Source organism: Haliaeetus albicilla, chromosome 3 (genome assembly GCF_947461875.1).
Source record: "Haliaeetus albicilla chromosome 3, bHalAlb1.1, whole genome shotgun sequence".
Taxonomy (NCBI): domain Eukaryota; kingdom Metazoa; phylum Chordata; class Aves; order Accipitriformes; family Accipitridae; genus Haliaeetus; species Haliaeetus albicilla.
In genome coordinates, this window is record NC_091485.1 from 9,986,802 (window position 1) to 10,001,397 (window position 14,596).

Genomic DNA, 14,596 nt, shown 5'->3' on the forward strand with positions numbered 1-14,596 from the left:
GCATGCCAACCTCAGGCACAGAGCGGTTTTTACCATCTTCTCTGAAGCGTTGCTGACAGGGCAAGTGTTCTCAGGGGAAGGAGGCTAGCTGGTGGTGGAGCGAGAGGATGGGGTGCCATCTCCATTTCTGCAAAGTCTTGTCAGGCTTCAGCTATCTGGTGCACTCTTTCAGGAGAAGTCATCAATCTTGTTTCCTTGGCACTTGTCGTCTGTCATCAACCTCTCTTCTGTTTGCCATGCCCAAATGCGTGGATCTGAATGAGTGTACCATGCCAACAATCCTGTCCAATTTCAGAGCTGGGAGACATGACAGGAGCCTTGCCAAGAGTGCTGTTTGCCTCAAGTGCTGTTGTTGGCCACTTTCAAATCCTTGATCTTTATTCCATGCTGTAATGTCACATCTGCAGCCCTACACAAGCATTACAGTGGCAATATCACCAAGGGTATCAGCTTCTGCCTCAATTCAGGACTGTTTGCATCATCACTTCACCCCCGGGGCAGGCATCAGTTGGAGTATGATGACCAGGACTAGCTGAAAAACGTCAGAAGTATTTGCCAGGGTGTGCCTGTTGAGTCTTAGATTGTGAAGTACAGCAAGACAAAAACTTGGCTGTACCAGAACATTAAGGTGGAACGGTAGCATCTGCTCTCTTTGGCCCCAGGAGCAGTATCACCCTTCACATTTATCCCCCCACCCCTCCCATTCTTCCCATGGAGCACATCAGCAACAGGCACTGCCACAGCCTGAAGCAAGAGGCATCTGCAGAACAGCAGACCTTTACAAACTGGCTAGCCAGTATTTGACTACACTACTGTGATTGCCCCTATGGATGGAGCAGGTTTGCAAACCCCTCTGAGGCAAGAGATCACCCTGGGCAGCAGTTGGACTCCAGTCCTGGATACTTAGACAGGAGCATAACCAGACAAGAAGTTGTAGCTGGCTCCCTCTGTCTTTCACAGGAGTTGGAGAACTACATCAAGACTATTGCCAGAGTCACTGCGATGTGGGAAGCTCATCTACCATTCACCAAGACTCTGCTAGTTAAAGTTTTCTTGCACTGTCTTTCCTCAGGAGTTCTCTTTAGATCTCCTCTATGTGTCACTTTTTGCAAATGGAGAGTCTTTGCTCGCTTTTGAGTGCCCAGATGTGCAGATAAATTTTCCTGGTTTGGGGGTGAGGAGATCAAGGCATCTTTCTTAAGCATTTTGGCATGTATGCCTGGAAATTGAATCCAGTCCCTTTTACAGTAAAACACTGCCTGGCAAAAAGGTTTATATAAAAACTTGGTTGGTGATGCGGAACTTAATACTGCAGTCACAGATTTATACCAATGGTGAGAAGTATGCAATAATGCTATTTTTGCAAACTAGATTGTTAGTTTTGAACTTTCAGAACTTTTGCTTACGTTGTTCTTTGCCTGCACTCTTGAGAGGCTCATCCTGTAGGTTTAAGGACAGAAAGCCACATGCAGACTTTGGTTTTGTTTTAGGCTCCTAGTGAAAGAGGCTAGTATTAGAAGATCAAGCTAAGCGGTTACAATATTGTCACAGCGATTTGTGCTTTTCACATATTCTAAGCAATTGAATCAAGAGAAATAGATTTCTGACTAACAGATAAAATGATACAGAGCATTCCATTTCCCTCTTCCTCTCCTACTCCAGCATGATCTGCTAATGTTATTCACATTCTTGTAACTTTTGAGGACAGATGTAGTTAGTGAGGGATAGTGAACAATGTTGGCTTTAATCTTTGTTCTAGTCTTTGTCTTATAAGGCTATTCTGTGCAACTCTTGGGGGAAATATGCTCCCAGAAAATTCAGTATAAGTCATTTGAGCAATCTCATTTGAGATTCCTATTTTTTGACTAACACTTAGAATGACAAATGGATTTCCACATTTCACCAATAAAGTGCGGTACCAGGGTGATCTTTCATCCCTGAAAGCTCAGAAGTGCTGATATATATTAACACAGAGGGAGTATATATAAATATTGGAGAGAACTCCAATCTGCTAAGCAACTTCTTACCCACTACTGAAAGGAGAAAGTGGCACCCCTTATACCCATCTACCACTTGTTCCCCAACAGGTACTCCAGCTAGGAAAGGGAGATACTCCTCATCTCCTTTTCCTCCAGTGTTAATTGACCAGGGAAAGGAAACCAGTCATGCCCTCCTTCCTTTGCATTGCTTTTTCTGTGAAATCATGATCTGTGGTGGGGAGATGGATGTAGCAGGCACATAACTACCAAAGCCTCAAAGACAGAAGTAGGAATACTCTACAGATCTGAAAAGAGCAATTCACGATTGTGTCATTGCATGTGTCATGCTTGTTTTGTTCAGCTGTGAATGTCAGTGAAGAGACGGCTTCATTTCACACTTGAACCTCCTCTGCTGCAGATGGAACTGTGCAACTGCCCTCTAAGGTCCTGGTCCATAACATGCATCACTTACTTCTGCCTGCAGATGGTACGTACTGTTTTTACAATTCACCGTCTTTCTTCTTTCCTGGGTGGCCAGGGAAGAGAAGGATTAAAGCAGTGAAAGCCTGGAGAAGAGTAAGGGAGAACAGGTTGGGAAGAAAGTGATCAAATTTAGAAGACAAGTGACCAGAGCCGTTTTCTTTAAGGCCATCCTTTATCACTTTATCCACTGTGGATGGGCCCATCCACTCAATACAGGTGAGGTGCAGGGTCTAAAAAGATTATCCTCTCTAGGTCAAATCCCTGCGCTGAGACATTACCAGATGTACGTAGACTACGGGCAGGGGACAGACTGATGTTGAACTGAAGAATAAAGAGTTCCAATGAGGTTCCAGAAATTCCTTTGGTATCCTGTACAAGTGCTTCAACATCCTATTAAAAACTTTCCAATTATTATTTTCTGCAAAGCAAGTCCATTTATTCTTGTCCTTTTCTCAGCAGAGGCCAGTAATAAGTAATCACCAGGCCATTCTAACATGTAACAGGATTTAATAATTTTTTCTAGAAAAGAGAGGAAAACATAAAAAAGCCAGTCTCCTCCTGTCTTTTGCCAGACATTATTATTTCTAAAACTCTGATCACTCTTATTGCCCTACTTGAGTTCACTTTTGGGGGTCTTTTTTACTTGAAGTATTGTGTTTAAAACTAGGTACTGCTTCAGTGCACTAGTAGCCTCTTACCCAAAACCGGCGCTCTCACATGGCAAAATGGGCTGGATGATGTTTGTCCAGCACAGCTCAGTTCTTCAGTGCAAAGGTAGATAAAACAGGCACAACAAAGCAGCTTAATTATGTTTCCCTGGAGGAAACATGGGCTGAGAAACATGAAGATTCCAAAAATCTAATCAACCCAGAAATTAATTGCTCAGATCTACCTTTAATAAAGGGTTATAAAGTTATCCAATGGATACTTTGCAGAATTCCAAAACATCCATTTCTGCTACACTCATATCTTTGGAGAGAAGGCAAAGTACCTGTTTGTCTCAAACCAGAACTCAAACTCTGCATGTCATTTCTCCCCCTTCAGAGGTTATAGGAGTTTTTCAGAATAACCTAATCATGATTTTTTCCACAAAAAGACTCTTCAGGATAAGATATAGCACCCTTTTTTAAATTAGACAGCCCCAATATACTTATTGCTCTGTGTTAATTCCTATTCTTTCATTATATTAGGGGCTAGTATACCAGAGAGTGACAAGATTAATTAAAACAGCCTGGCAAAGTTGTCTAGGGTAGGGGAGCTGCACTAGAATATCCCGAGCCATATTTCAATGAAGAGCTCTGCAGATTGTGCCAGTGGCAGCCGTCATGGTCAGGAAATATTCTTGCCTTAGCAGTGCCAGCCTTATGCAATAGTACTCCCCATAGCTTTAAGGATGACAAGTCTCAGCGGGAAGAAAAAGTGAAGCAATGGTGATTTCTGGTGGTGTTCTGCAGCAATTTGGAAGCTTTCCACCTTCAAGACTTCATTTCTTAGTATGGAGAAAGACTGTGGCTGGAACTGGCACTTCCCACTGCTGCCACTGGTAATCTTACCTTCACTAATGATGTTTGGGAGGGGGAAGCAGGGCAGGGGCACATTCACTGTGCATAGCAAAAGGTGGACCCATAAGACTTCTACTATTTTCTTATCCCCTGTTTTCAAAATGTAGCTATGCTATGAGATCTGTCTCTGGACAGATTGCAGAGACACACGTTAATTGGCTATTGAAACTTGCAGACTTCTACCAGCACTTGTAAGTGTGTCTTGCTCCTCAGCTGACCTCTAACTTCTTCAGGTGTTTTGGTGTTTTTCCTCTACAGCACCTGCCAGCTTTCCTGACCTCTTCACAAATGCTTGTGCCATGTAGAAACTGAAGTGTTGCATAGCAAAGAGCTCTTTCCCCTTCCAGTAGCCAGCTTCTTTCTTGTGATCATCTCCAGAGTAAGGACAGATGGCTCTGATCTTTGCCTAGGAAAAGGAGTGGACTGTTCCTCTGCCAGTCCCAGCACAGGTCTCCTCCCACTGCAGCGAGACATAAAAACGAGGAATCATCTCAAGCAGTCCCTCTTGCATGCCAACTGGAACGCTGTCGTTTCTGAGTCACTGCTGGGGCTTTGAGTACTCTCTTCACATGCCTCTTATCCACTAGTCCTACCCTGACAGGCAGTGTGGGAAGAATGTAAGTGGTGTCATTCCAGAAGTCATCCCCTGCTGTCCTCAGAGCCAAAGGAGAGGATTTGAGGCACGACTGTGTTGCTGTTCATCTCTACTGGGTCTCCTTAGTCCTGGGCTTCAGGCTTGTCTCACAGGGGCTGAGAGTTTTCCTACTGTGCAGGAAGAACAAGGCATCTGCCACAAACCACTTGCCAGCAGAACTTTTATGCACCAAAGATTCCCTTGTTTACAGGTTTGTTGGACAGCCCAAATGTAACCCATGTTTTCAGACTGTTAAAATATTCAGTAATAGTTATCAGCAGCGCTGACATTCCCAAGCATGTTTCTTTAGAAAAAATACACGTGATAGCAAAGGTATTTTTCTGCTCATTTTGTTCTTTCCACTACTTTCTTTTACTAGCAATAGGAGGGAGTTTATTTTGTCAAAATGATTATACCCCTAGAATGGCAAAACTTTTATCTGCTTTAAGAAGGTGAAAGAGTGCAGAAACAAAACCCCAAACAATTTGGACATCTGTGTTTACAAATGCAACTTACAAAGTGGAATAACTACTCCTGGTACCTGATTTATTGATTACACATTGTGATATGATGCGTTAATTTCTTAATATGCTGACTTAGAATGACTTACAAGTTTCACTACTGTGTTCATTTTCTGAACCAGTTCTTTATTCTTTTCCAGTACAGCATTTGGGTTCAAGACAAATATTTTTAAAGCACAAATAGATCATCACTGACATCACACCATTCATTGATTTTGATCATATCTAATGCCCATTCATACATGCTCTGTGGACTTAGTGCTGAAGTTAGCTTCTCTAGCTTTTCAATTCAGTGTTTCTTTGGTTATATTTAGATAATACAGAGTATCTTATATGGCAAGGGAATGAAGACATATATGAAAAAGGGGGAATCTTATCAATGTATAAATACCTGAAGTGAGGGTGCAAAGAACAGCCAGGTTCTTTTCAGTGGTGTCCAGTGACAGGACCAGAGGCAATGGGCACAACCTGAAACACAGGAGGTTCCCTCTGAATATCAGGAAACACTTTTTTGACTGTGAGGGTGACCAAGCACTGACACAGGTTGCCCAGGGAGGTTGTGGAGTCTCCCAGCTTGAAGATATTCAGAAGCCATCTGGAAATGGTCCTGGGCAACCGGGTCTAGGTGACCCTGCTTGAGCAGGGGGGTTGGCCCAGATGACCTCCAGAGGACATCTTCCCACCTCAACTCTTCTGTGATATGTTGTGATCTACGATTCTGTGAAAAAGACACAACAAAATTTGTCTTAAAATTAGAATACTCACTCTGTGTAAGTCAAATGTTTCTGTCACTACAATAAGTTATTTGCAGAATCATACTTTAAAAGTGTCTTTGTATTTCAGTTAAATATAGCTTGGTATCCCCTTGTTTTGCTAAGGAACAATTAGGTACTAATTAATTTCCTGTCAAAATGCAGAATTTCTACCCATTTTCTACTCATGTTTTCTGGATCTTCCTCAGTCACCCAGAACTATACTGCATGAGAAGGGGCAAAACAATTCTTTGATGAGTCAGCCTGCTTATTTTTCTGTCCAAGTTCAAAGTCAATGAAGCCTGGTTTTCTTAGTACTCAAAAGGAATGGAGATGAAGAGACAGAGGTATGTATGGTATTCCTGTGACAAATGCGTCAGCCTTTCCCTTAGTACATTTCTCCTGTGGTTTTTGTGGTATCCAATATGATACACACCATTCTCATTGCTGAGTTCATTAATTTCATCTGATGCCTGATGTCTGTCTCTTGTTTATTAGTTGCACTGTTGACACACTCCATAAACCTAAAAGCAAGGAATTTATCATGAAAACATAGGTATTACCAACAACACAGGAGTAATTCTGTGTACAGTGGTCAAAAAGTCAAATATTCCCAGCGGTTTTCTTTGCGATAGTTTTGCTGATGTATGAAAAAGGGTGGAAAAGAGAGTGGAGCCCGGCAGTATTCCAGAGATGAGTCCTTCACAATCCTTACTCTAGGAATCCCCCCAAGTCCCCTGTACAAAGGAGAAGCCCTTCAGCTACAGCTGTAGATTTGATACCTATGTGCATCTGACAAACCTCTCAGGTGCAGAAATTGCTATCAGGCCTCTGGGGACAGACATCTTCTGCAAAAATGGTGTCAAGGAAGAAAGTCTGGAGGCAGTCATTTCAGAACTGTACATTGGGGATGCCAGCGGAGCAGTGAAGCTACAGTGATATCTGGTGGAAGGGAGGAGAACTGGGACAATCCTGTGAGGTATATTGTTTATGTAGGGACAGAGCTGATCTATCATTGGCATTGGTGCTTAATAAAGCACGGAGCTCAGACTTACAGATCCTGCAGGACCTCTGACTGTTTGAATGGACTGTCTCCCACAGCTGTGGGCCTCAGGAAGGTTTGTCAGCTTGGGCACGATGTCAGACTCAAACAACCTGTGGGTACTTATGAGGGCCTGCACATTGACAAGCAACCTTCCTGGACAGCAAGGGACTTGGGAGCTCCGGGAGGCAGATACCTAAGGAGCTCTCCTGGTGTCAGCATGGGTCCAGTGGGACTGGCAGTGATCCAGAGCTAACGGGCTCCAGCTGAACGGACCTGACTCTGCTGCTGGGCATCTGCACCCCATATAATCACCACTGTGTTTCAGTGGTAGAGCATTTTTCTGAAGCTACTAAATGTTGTGAGACAAAAACTGACACAGGCTCTCTCCCCATCTCTTACCTTCCTTATCCCCTCTACCAATTGCTGCGTTGCCCATAGCACCCTTATCCTGCTATCCCAGTAACTCCAAAGCAGTTCGTGTCCAGGAGGTGCTACATGCTGTCTGCCTGGTTGAGCAGTGAGCTAATAAGCCTTCCTGGATTTCAGAGCACTAAGTACTAGCATAAGATGCTCAGAAGACATTGGGACTTTGCCAAAGGTAACGAGCCCAGATAGTCTCAAGCTTATAGATGTTCATCGGATTACTTAATGTAGCCCAGAAACAGCTTGGCTATTCTGCTGACAAGGGTAGTGCAAAATTGGTAGAAAGCAGTAACTTTACTGGCTAGCAGGAGCACTCCAGACTTACCCAGACAGGCAGTAGTCTTTACTTACTTGTTTACATTCTGTTTCTTCAGTAATACAATAAATATCAAGTAACTCTTCTGGAACTTGAGATAGGGATCTGTCGCATTTTTCACTCTTGGCACAAATACTCTTTATTGAAAACAAAAATTGGGGGAGGAGGGGGAGTTGAAACTAGAAAACGTATCATAGATGGTTCTTCTGTTAGAGTGAAGGAAACTGATTATATCTGTAGATTTGACTTCATTGTAGTTTGCACAAGTTCCCGGATAGCAGTAGTCTACAGGTTCCTCTCTTCTGCCCATTGCAGTCTTCTGATTTTCCCCAAAGTGACTAGAAGCAGAGAACAGTTTATTATTAATTTAGTTTACTGTACTATACAATACATGGCTTACTATTTACTCTTTGAATAGTCTCACTCACATTTAGAAAATTTCTTGGCATTTTTGTATATTGGCAAATACATTCGTAAATGCAAAAAATATTTCTGCATTTAGCTTATCTCCTCTGCTATTTCTAGAGGAGATCCTAGATAGGCTGTGCTATTTCTAACGAGATCCCAGTGGCTGGAGAGTGCAGAAGGGGCTCACTCGTGGCAGCCACCTGGAAGGGGGGGGATGAAACCCTCTCAGGCCTCCTCCCTCCAGCAGAAGGGCCGCGCGAGCAGCTGACCGGAGTGCAGTGTGTCTCAGATTATGTCTGTTTGTGCCCTTTGGTTTATAGCTATCCTATTAAAATAAAGGTCTGGTGGCGGTGGGGCTATATTTGTATTTAGTGATAGAGGGCCAAGAGAAGTGTGCCTGTGAGGCTTTGATGCTTGAGATGACAGAGCCCTGGGCAGGCAAGATGAGAGAGAGAGAGAAACAAATTAAAATAAAATATGGATGTCTTTCTTTTGCTTATAGGGGCTAGCTGTGGTTCCTGTTCACCATTCATTTATCTCCTAAGAAAAGAGACTTGTGGTACCCTTGGATCTGTAATGTCCCAGAAGAGTCATAGAGGCTGGGGAGGCAGAAGGGGGAGTGGGCTGCCAGGACTGCAGTGGCTGGGGCAGGCAGCAGAGCGGTGACTTGCAGGCAGCTGGCGTTAGGCAGCAGAGGTGGCTGCTCTACCTGCCAGTGCTGAGGCTGCTGCCTGGAGCAGGAACACTGCTGGAGCCTGAATACTAACCCCCAGCACACTGGGACACATCCAGGCCAGAATGATAAGCTGGGAGCGGGATGCAGCTACTAGCTGGAGCAGCGTGGCCATCATACCAACGGTACAGTGCTGAGAGTTACGACTGGGTCAGGATGCTTGCCAGCAGTGGACAGCTATTTCTCCTATTAGTTAAGCAGGTTTTCCAAGTTTATGTTGTTGTATTTTCTTCTTTTCCCTGGCTTCTCTCCTTGAGTCAGAAAATGTGTACGTCTAGAGCCCTTTTGTTTAGCTCTCAGCTTAGGAGCGGGAAAAAGTTACTCACAGCTGAGCTCTCGGGCTATAACTTAATTTCCTGGGTCTCCAAACAGTGATTTAAACTGGTGCCATTTAGGAGATTTGTAGCAAGAGCACCTAGAAGCTGAACTGGCAGAAACGATATGACATGGTACAGGTATGCTTTCTCTGAAAATCAGAAACAAATGTGAATGCTACCAAGAACCGGGAACTTCGGTTATTTTGTGTGTACTTTAGTGTTATCTGTGCTGATCAGCCTCCCTAGTCTTTGGTTGTCTTTGTTTTCATTTTCACATGAACACAATGATGGTGCTTTTAGACTGAGGTATTTCAGGCAGTGTGTCTTTCGCAATTTGCTCTTAAACAGCTGAGACATGGGTGCCTATCTGTCTATGACAAGGATTAGTTTATTGCTTATTTAATAGAGATCTTGAAAACTTGTTTATAACTGTTTACATACAATTTTTTCAACAATTCGGATTGCCTAAGGCTACGGCATGTTCCCCGTGCTTATGTGCAGTGTGTAACCCCCATGTGGCCTCAGGCAAATGGAGTGGTTAAAAGATTTATGCACTGTGTGGATAAACAAAATCTGGGAGAATTTCCCTGAGGCTTTGCGTGGATTGGCAAAATGGTGTGATTTTAAAACATAATAGTTAGTACCTGGCATTTCTCATATATGCTGGTTTGATGAGGAAAAACCTGTATGAGAGAACCAGGGTTTTTAAAAACCCCACTTAGGTATAGCATATGTTCACAGCTTGCCTTGTCTACCTAACTTTTTATAAGACAGCAACTGCTATCACTGAAATACAACCCTTTTTGCTAGTGTAAACGTAACCAGAGAAAACAAATGCCTTGAAGACTTTCAAGAATTTCCCTGACTGGGCAATGCAATGAACATGCCAGACTAAGATGGAGATTTGGGGAGTTTCTCTTTCTGGTGGAGGAAACCAAAGAGGAGGCTGCCAAAATCTCCTGCGGGTTCGGATCCTGCCCTGACCCTTATCGAGGATTTCCTGGAGCCCAGTATCAATGGGAAAACTTCCACAGGACGAAAAAATGTGAGGATTTCACCTGCAGTGTGCTTCCCTTGTTCTGGCATTCTGTTAAACCCACAGAAGTCTAGAATTTAGAGTGGGGGGCAGGGAGCAGCCAAAGGTTTTGGAAAGCCTTGCTCACTCTCACTTGGCTTTTAAGCAAAGTACAATGGGCTGTATATAGGCCGTAGGTAACGCTGGTTTCTCTAGGAAAGTGATTTGATTCTTTTCAGTATAAACCAGTCCCTCACTGGCTTGGGCCGAAACGAAATAAAAACGTTGGCTTGGCTTCCAACACCGGTGAGGAAATTAATTTTAAACCAGCACTGTCCATCACACCAGGCCAGCATTCACCTGGGCCTCAGACCGCCACGGAAAGTCACGGCCGGCGGCCATTTTCCTCACACCTCCGGCGCCGGCCCCCAGCCCCCGCGGGGGAGGTGAGGCTCGGGGCCGGGGCGAGAGGCGGGGGGGAACCGCCGACCTCACCCCACTATCCCGCCCCGGCTTTGAAGCCACCCTCCGGGGCGAGCTCGGTGAGCGCCGCCGGCTGCCGGGGGTGGTCTGGGGGGGGGGGGGGCTTCCCCAGCTGCCGGCGGCGGATCTGAGAGGCGGCCGCAAGGAGCCGGTTTCCCGCTCGGAAGCTGCAGCCGCCCGGCGCTTACCGGGAGAGCGGCGGTCCCGGGCAATGAACCCTCCGGCTCCTCTGAGAGGTGCCGCCTTCCCCCCTGCGAAAGCGGCTGCTGCCCGAGAACCGCCCCCTAGGCCGGGCTGCCCCCGGCGGCCGCGGCCCGCGGCTGCCGCCCGCTGGAGGGAGCGGGCAGGGCCCGGGGCGGGAAGGCGGGGATGGCCTGTGGTCCTGCGCGTTCCCCCGGGCCCGGCGTTTCGCCGTCTGTCCCTGAATCAAGTCCATAACTGAATTACCGCAGCCCCTCGAAAGCCACCTGCTCCCGGTGGGATGGCACCGAAGCGGGAAGCAGCCCTAGTTACCTGCGGTGGTTTTTCTCCCGGCGGCTGACTGCCTATCGCTGTTTGTACTTCTAAGTCTCAGGCTTACTCTGCTAGAGTGCTTTTTTCCTTGATTAAAAAAGCCCTTCAGCAATCTTTTTTATTCCTGAGGGGATTTCTTACGTGCTCAGATCATGCTGCTTTACCGAATTCTTATTTATAAATCAAAAAGACTACTGCCGTTAAGATGGCTGATATAAGAAATTCTCTTACCCACCGCTTTATGCCTCACATCAGCACTCTCCCCTATTCGGTTTTAACATCAGCATAAAGCATAGGCGTGAGGTCCGACAATGTTTTGTTGTTGGATTCCTTGGGGCTACCTGGGGAGGTATCACTTCCATCTCTTACCACCATCCCTTCTTTATATTTCCCTTTAATCCTCTTTGTGGGCCCACGTCAGGTGCCTGCCCCGATGATCCAGAAACGCCGCTTGCTCGGTGTCTCTGCTTTTCCCTTTAGGCCTCAGTGTGTCAATTCCAAATACTGAGTTTTGTGTTTGCATTGAGGTGCTTTTGTGAACTGGCCTATCTCACAGAATAAGCCAGGCTGTATCATGTCCCTGCCATGCCCTATCTCTAGTCTTTTGGCAAACTTGGTGCTAACTGTAAATGAGAGTGACGACTTGCACATTTCCTTCAAGATTATTCCTGCTACCGGTGCCTGTGGAACATCTCTAGAGAAAGCTCTGACCAACAACTGCTTTTCAAGTGGTTTTATGCCTGTCAGTTGAGCAGTTTTTAGGCCATTTAATTTGGACCATTTCTTTTTCATAAATCGTGTTAGACTGAAGCAAAGAGTTTATCAATGTCCATCTGCTTTTTATCAGTGTAGTTACCTCTTTTATCACAATTCTGACTTTGTCTAAGAATAATACCAGATTTATTTGATAAGGGTTTGTTGTGTGGGTTTTTTTTCTGTAGAAGGGATGCTAGTTACATTCAGATTTCCCTACATGACTCCTTCCTCCACTAGTAATGATCAGTGCTCCCCCAGGTTTCTGAATTTTCCCAGTCCTCTGAGATGAGTATCAGCTGAGCAGTAATGATCAGCCATCATTACTGGCACTCTAGGTACAAGTTTCTTGCACATCTCAATGAAAAAACCCAACCTCCCAAACCTGGTCTTTCCCTCTAGCAGAAATCTGACGTTCTCTTTCTGTAGAAAGGACTGTGAGGTTCTTTGTCATCCTCCAGTGACAGATCAACCATCACCTATAAAACAATATCTTGCTTCTTTCTAAATACAGAAAAGACTATTCATTTTAACATTTGCCTTTTCTGTATCAATAACAGTTTACCATTGGTGTACAGTAACAGGACTATACACTTTATTTTTTTAAGTGGTTTTTTTCCCTGTCCTGTACATCTCAAAAACTCTTTTCTTGTGTTTAGGTCTGCTAGTCAAGACTTCTTTTCCTACTGTGTTTAGCTTTATTTATCACTATTGAACTTCATTAGCTACTTGTCTGTATTTATTACTATCTATTTTCATTTCCTGCTGTTTGATAAATAATGCTCCTACTGCCAACAGGTACAATTATTTCCCCTTTGAAGCAGACTGTGCTTGTGTTTTTCACTTCACCTGTTTTTCACTTCACCCCCAAGAGCATAAAGTGTGGACACTGTCCCAACATAGCTGGTTTAGAAACTTAAGGGACATGGTAGCATGGTAGTGCCTGCCACTATGGGGAGCTAGTCAGGTTTGTAATAATTTGTCATATGAGATCCTTCAATTCATGGCTTTACCTTTTCCCAGGAGCACTCAAATTAGCTGCGAAAAAAATCCAGATTATGGCATAATATGTGCTGAATCTTGCAGATTCAATTACAAGGAAAAACTGCTGAGTTTTATGGTGTAATCAGCCACAAACCTGGCTACTTCTGTTCAGGAATTAACAATGGTAAGATAAAGGTTGTAGACAGAAACCTTCAGGTGCACAAACCTGTCTTCTGCTGTCCTTTGGTCACATTCTGGAAGTCTTCAGGAAGATGAAATGATATGAGGAGCATCCTGCTGGCCAAAAGCAATTATCTAGCAAAAAGGCTTTTTTAACTCAGTGGAACTATTCTTTCCTATTGAAAATGAGTTAGCTAAGAAAAGGAGCAACCTTTTTTTTAAATGAAGAGTGGCTGCTTGAAAAGTATAAAAGTGAAGTACTGTCCCTACTTTTATATGTAATTACGCTACCCTTTCTTTTTTTCTTTCAGATTTCATGGAAGTATTTCTTGCCTTCTGATCAAATGCAGTGGGAGAGATTTGCTGATATTTTTCTGTATCAATTAAAAAACAACCTTGTGTTGATGTAAGAGAAACTCATTGAATGAGCTCTTCCAACCCTTATCTGATTTGAACCAATCTTAAGACTTGTGAGTTTCTAACTCAAGGTTCTACATGGAGAGACAGGGCAGCAAGCTAAAATAGCAGGAATGGGCTTCAGAGCAAATAAAAGAAGGTATTTCTTCACCCTACATATACTTCAGCTGTGGAACACATGGTTACTGATAGCTTACATAGGTTCAGAAAGATCTTGGACAGATTTATACAAGAAAAAATCCATTGAAGGTCATTATATGCGAAGATTCCACTGTGGTCTCATGGACTATCTGCCTCATAGAGCAATGCATACTATGAAAGTATTGTACGCTTGCTTTTATTTTTACTTTTTGCTGGGCAGATGCTATTAGCGTCTTTTGTAGCAGGATGCTGGATTAGATGGAGCTGTGGCCTGATCCAGAACAGCTTTTGCATGGTCTTATGTACATGAATCCAACTGCCTCTAAGGTCCTGTCCCAGTTCCTCTAGACATCATAATACTCACCACAAAGTTCTACATGTGGTATAGACTGAGAAATTGTCCCGTACCAACATGGTACATTTGGTCTGCACAGAAAATCCTAGAGAAGCAGGGAGAAAGCTCAGGTTGTCCTTATCCACTCATTGCTCTGCCTCTCCTCTGCTTGCTTCTAAACACCCAGCCTTGTGGGTTTTCACATCCCACTGTTCATCCTGCTGCTTGTGAATGGAACAGACTTTCACTTTCTTGAATATGTCACAGCATGGTTTAGTTTCCTGGATTTCTATGTAGGCTTTGAACCGACATCATTAAGATGCTCTGAATAGGAACCCAATTATTTTTCTTGCCCATTAGTGCCTGACACAGGCTGCCCAGAAGCAAACTGCTGGTGCTTAACTCAGGTTCAAACATGATCTGCTCCATAGACCTACAGGATGAACATTTCAGAGGAACCTATGACTATATCAGCATTTAATCAAACAAAATACAAAGTTCTCTGGAGAATATGTACAACAGGCCTCACAAATACCACTTTCTCCCACAAAATTTGACAGTGCAACCGAGAAAGTTTCTCTGTTCCATGCAGTTGAGTGGAGT